The following is a 6,221-nucleotide window of genomic DNA, read 5'->3' as shown; positions in this document are numbered from 1 at the left end:
TGGGGGCCAAATCCAGCCCACCAGCATCCCTTTATGTCTGCTTTTATAAACAAAGTTGTACTGGAATCCAGTCATGTTCATTAGTTTACACATTGTTTAGAGCTGCTTGCATGCTATAATAACAGAGTTGAGTAGTTGTGGCAGAGACCAGATAGCCTGTAAAGCCTAAAATATTTACTATCTGGCCACTTATCAAAAAATTTGGTGACCATTGTTCTATGTCAGTGGCTCTCATCTCAAATCACCGGATGGGATCTTCTGTAAAATCCCCAAAAAGAAAAACTCCCTGGTCCCACACCAATACCCCAGATGGAAATCTCTGGAGAGCTGGAGATACACAGTTTTTAAAAGTTCACACAAAATTGAGAATCACCAGTCTAATATAATACACAGTACCTAGTAATTTTGGCTTCCTGGATGGCTCAGTGGTAAAGAATCTGTCTGCCAATGCAGGAGACCAGGAGACATGGGTTCAGTCCTTGGTTCGGGAAGATTCCCTGGAGAAGGAAATGACAACCCACTCCAGTATTCTTGCCTGGAAAATCCCATGGACAGAGGAGCCTGGCAGGCTACAGTCCATGGGGTCACAAAGAGTCAGACACGACTAAGGGACTGAACACACACAAGCACAGTATAATTTTAATAATTTTCATTCACTGAGTGTCTACTACTAATAGATGTCAGGCATTGCACTAGATGCTCAACATGTATTTTCTCATTTACCTACGTAAAAACCATCTTAGATACATTTTAATTTAATATATTTAATACATTAAATACATTTAATCCTTATTTTATAGCAAAGGAAATACAGCATTCTAAGGTTAACTTGCACAACACAGCCAGTAAGTAACGGGACAAGGGTTTGCACTAGGTCTTTCTACCTCTCCAAGACTGACAACAGAAGAAAAATATACAGGTGGAAAGAGATACTGATTCTTATCCTCTGAGATGTGCGTTTTCTCTGGGGGAGCTGTAGTATTTCCCATTACTAATGCTACATGGACCTCCATAAGAATGGTTGGCCTAAGTATGACTTATTTAACTTATATGCAGAGTACATCATGAGAAATGCTGGGCTGGAAGAAGCACAAGCTGGAATCAAGATTGCCAGGAGAAGTATCAATAACCTCAGATATGCAGATGACACCACCCTTACGGCAGAAAGTGAAGAGGAACTAAAAAGCCTCTTGATGAAAGTGAAAGAGGAGAGTGAAAAAGTTGGCTTAAATCTCAACACTCAGAAAACGAAGATCATGGCATCTGGTCCCATCACTTCATGGGAAATAGATGGGGAAACAGTGGAAACAATGTCAGACTTTATTGTTTTGGGCTCCAAAATCACTGCAGATGGTGACTGCAGCTACAAAATTAAAAGACACTTACTCCTTGGAGGGAAAGTTATGACCAAACTACATAGCATATTCAAAGGCAGAGACATTACTTTGCCAACAAAGGTCCATCTAGTCAAGGCTATGGTTTTTCCAGTGGTCATGTATGGATATGAGAGTTGGACTGTGAAGAAAGCTGAGCGCCAAAGAATTGATGCTTTTGAACTGTGGTGTTGGAGAAGACTCTTGAGAGTCCCTTGGACTGCAGGGAGATCCAACCAGTCCTTTCTAAAGGAGATCAGCCCTGGGATTTCTTTGGAGGGAATGATGCTAAAGCTGAAACTCCAGTACTTTGGCCACCTCATGCAAAGAGTTGACTCATTGGAAAAGACTGATGCTGGGAGGGATTGGGGGCAGGAGGAGAAGGCGATGACAGAGGATGAGATGGCTGGATGGTGTCACCTACTCGATGGAGGTTGCTTCTGAGTGAACTTCAGAAGTTGGTGATGGACGGAGGCCTGCTGATGCTGCTAAGTCACTTCAGTTGTGTTCGACTCTGTGTGACCCCACAGACAGCAGCTTACCAGGATCCCCCGTCCCTGGGATTCTCCAGGCAAGAACACTGGAGTGGGTTGCCATTTCCTTCTCCAATGCATGAAAGTGAAAAGTTAAAATGAAGTTGTTCAGTCATCCAACTCATAGCGACCCCATGGACTGCAGCCCACCAGGCTCCTCTGTCCATGGGACCTTGCAGGCAAGGGTACTGGAGGGAGGCCTGGCATGCTGCAATTCATGGGGTCATGAAAAGTCGGACATGAGTGAGCGACTGAACTGAACTGAACTGAAGTATGATTTAGGCCTAGGAATAACTGCTGAACTCTCCCGTTAAAAGAAGGTAGCATGCCTGAGATAACACTGGAACATTCAAATAAGATGTTATTCAAATCTAGAGAATAACAAAAGGGAAATAAACTTATGGAGTAACATAAGGGTGAAAACCAATCTTCAATGAGAGGAATGCCACAGGGACATCTGGTTCATGACCTGTCTCCCATTGGTAGAGCTCAACTTTAATCCCTAACCTTTTAGAACATCATAAAGAACTCTAAAGACTCACCTAAGTCCAGATCTTAGAAATTAAGGCATGCAGCAAAAGGAAGTTTCCTCTCCATCTTGCTTACAGTACAACTTTCAAATGCTGGTTTCCTGGATGATTTACATATCAATGTCAGACTTTCTCTTAACTGGTTACTTATAACAAGGTAAATCTAATAATGCCTAAGAAATATTGAACATACACCTTTTGCTAGATGATATAATTTGGTTACAGAATGTATTTAACCTCAATATATCAAAGCAACTAAACAGCCTCTTGATGAAGGTGAAAGAGGAGAATGAAAAGCTGGCTTAAAACTCAGCATTCAAAAAGCTAAGATCACGGCATCTAGTCCCATCAGTTCATGGCAAATAGATGTGGAAAAATGGAAAACAGTGACTGGCTTTATTTTCATAGGTTTCAAAATCACTGCGGATGGTGACTCCAGCCATAAAATTAAAAGACACTTGCTCATTGGAAGAAAAGCTATGACAAACCCTGATGGCATATTAAAAAGCAGAGACATCACTTTGCCAACAAAGGCCCATCTAGTCAAAGCGATGGTTTTTCCAGTAGTTAAGTGTGGATGTGAGAGTTGGACCGTAAAGAAGGCTGAGCACTGAAGAACTGATGTTTTTCAAATGTGGTGCTGGAGAAGACTCTTGAGAGTCCCTTGGACAGCAAGGAGATCAAACCAATCAATCCTAAAGGAAATCAACCCTGAATATTCATTGGAATGACTGACACTGAAGCTCCAATACTTTGGCCAACTGATGGGAAGAACCGACTCACTGGAAAAGACCCTGATGCTGGGAAAGATTGAGGCCAGGAGGAGAAGGGGTCAAGGGAAGATGAGATGGTTGGATGGCATTATTGACTCAATGGACATGAGTTGGAGCAAACTCCAGGAGATAGTGAAGGAGAGGGAATCCTGGCATCTTGCACTCCAGGGGTCACAGAGTCGACTGAGTGACTGAACAACAGCAACAATATCTATAATTACTTATTTAGGCAGAGCTCTAAATGCTGTCCAAATCATTAGCTTGATAAAAATGTTTAATCCAGGCATACTAATCTTGGGTCTATTCAATTTCAAGTATCTGTCTTCTGCTAACTCTCATTGTGCTGTGACTTAGATAATTTTGATAATTTGGTTTTTATAATTCTAGTATCCTATCTACTGTTGCTAATTTATGCCTCCCAAAGCATTGATATTTTATAGTGCAAGGAGTAATTAGAAAAAGAAAAGTAGCTTCAGATTTCACTGGGTAGATTTAAAATTGTACTTTCACTAGGGTGCCTTTTACTCATAAGTATGATACTCTAAAAATGAGCACTTATTATTGTTATGGGCTGAACTGTGTCTATCCATCCCTCTTGCTCCCACCAAAGTCACATGTTATAGCCCTAACTTTGAGTACCTCAGAACATGACTGAATTTGGAGATAGGGCCTTTGGAGAGATAATTAAGGTAAAATAAGGTTATAGGGGTAGGCCTTAAACTAACATACCTAGTGGCCCTATAAGAAGAGGAGATAGTACACAGAGAGACATGATGGTGAAGACCACGTGAAGACAGAGGGAGAAGATGGCTTGTCTACCAGCCAAAGAGTGAGACCTTGGAAAAAACCAAGCCTGCCTACACCTTGATTTTGGACTTCTAGCCTCCAGAATTTTGAGAAAATATTGTTGTTTAAGCTATCCAATCTGTGGTATTTGTTACCACAGCCCTAGCAAACTAACACAATAATGAAAACCAACAACATTCCAGTGAGTTTTGCCCAATTTAAAAGTGGAGCTACTTTCTCCTATGACACTGTTTAAAGTATTATAGAACCTTGAATGCACTTCTCTGCCTCAAGTTGTCTGATGTCTCTCTCATAAAGGGGTGCTGTTTACTATCACCCTGGAATAGGTCTCAGGAGATCAGTTGATGTTCAGATATTCTTTTGAACTGGTAGGCCAGTTCAAAAGCAATTACAGGTAGGACTCAGAAACATCATTTTATTTAGCTCTTTTGGAATCAAGTCTACAGGAATCTAGTTCCAGAAATCCCAGAACTAACTTGGCTACATCTTCCATGATCATTTTGGATTGTTACCCTGGATCTAAGGCAACCCTTAGGTTTAGTTTGCAGTTACTACCTCAGGCCTCTTTTGAGATTGGAGTGTAAAGATTAAGGGCATGTCAGAAACTATTGATTTCCTATTTCCTTGGGACATCTTCCTGTATTTCTTACCCCGCATATTTATCTTGATGAACACTGGTAAAGAAGTGTAGATTGGGGGAAAATGTAGACTATGGGGAATCTATTTACAAGGAAAGGAGGGTGAGAAAGAGAGGACTAACTTGGTCTCCCATAATTAATTTATCTAAAGCAATTCAGAAAATCCAAATGACTCAGCTCCAGTACCCTCTGTTTTGTGCATGTGTTCATTTTTGAGGCTGTCATTTCCTCTGCGTACATAAATAATTTACACTGGAGAGGTCTCAGGACCTAGCTATACTTTTAGTTCAGTTTAGTCACTCAGTCATGTCTGACTCTTTGAGACCCCATGGACTGCAGCATGCCAGGCTTCCCTGTCCATCACCAACTCCTGCAGCTTACTCAAACTCACGTCCATCATGTTGGTGATGCCATCCAACCACCTCACCCTCTGTTGTCCCCTTCTCCTCCTGCCTTCAATCTTTCCCCAAATCAGGGTCTTTTCCAGCAAGTTGGTTCTTCCCATCAGGTGGCCAGTATTGAAGATTCAGCTTGAGCATCAGTCCTTCCAATGAATATTCAGGACTGATATCCTTTAGGATGGACTGATTGGATCTCCTTGCAGTCCAAGGGACTCTCAAGAGTCTTCTCCAACACCACAGTTCAAAAGCATCAGTTCTTCGGTGCTCGGCTTTCTTTATAGTCCAAATCTCACATCCATACATGACCACTGGAAAAGCCATAGCTTTGACTAAACGGACCTTTGTTCACAAAGTAATGTCTCTGCTTTTGAATATGCTGTCTAGGTTGGTCATAGCTTTTCTTCCAAGGAGTAAGCGTCTTTTAATTTCATGGCTGCAATCACCATCTGCAGTGACTTTGGAGCCCCCCCAAATAAAAGTCTGTCACTGTTTCCATTATTTCGCCATCGATTTGCCATGAAATGATGGGACCAGATGCCATGATCTTTGTTTTCTCAATGTTGAGTTTTAAGCTAGCCTTTTCACTCTCCTCTTTCACTTTCTTCAAGAGGCTCTTTAGTTCTTTGCTTTCTGCCATAAGGGTGGTGTCATCTGCATATCTGAGGTTATTGATATTTCTCCTGGCAGTCTTGATTCCAGCTTGTGCTTCATCCAGCCCAGCATTTTGCATGATGTACTCTGCATGTAAGTTAAATAAGCAGGGTGACAATATGCAGCGTTAACGTACTCCTTTCCCGATTTGGAACCAGTCTGTTGTTCCATGTCCAGTTCTGTTGCTTCTTGACCTGCATACAGATGTCTCAGGAGGCAGGTCAGGTGGTCTGGTATTCACATCTCTTTCAGAATTTTCCACAGTTTGTTGTGACCCACATAGTCAAAGTCTTTAATATAGTCTATAGCAGAAGTAGATGTTTCTCTGGAACTCTCTTGCTTTTTCAATGCTCCAGCAGATGCTGGCAATTTGATCTCTGGTTCCTCTGCCTTTTCTAAATCCAGCTTGAACATCTGGAAGTTCACGGTTCATGTACTTTGGAAGCCTGGCTTGGAGAATTTTGAGCATTACTTTAATAGCGTGTGAGATGAGTTCAATTGTGCAGTGGTTTGAG

Source organism: Ovis canadensis, chromosome 12, assembly GCF_042477335.2.
Source record: "Ovis canadensis isolate MfBH-ARS-UI-01 breed Bighorn chromosome 12, ARS-UI_OviCan_v2, whole genome shotgun sequence".
Taxonomy (NCBI): domain Eukaryota; kingdom Metazoa; phylum Chordata; class Mammalia; order Artiodactyla; family Bovidae; genus Ovis; species Ovis canadensis.
This window is presented reverse-complemented; position numbering follows the sequence as displayed.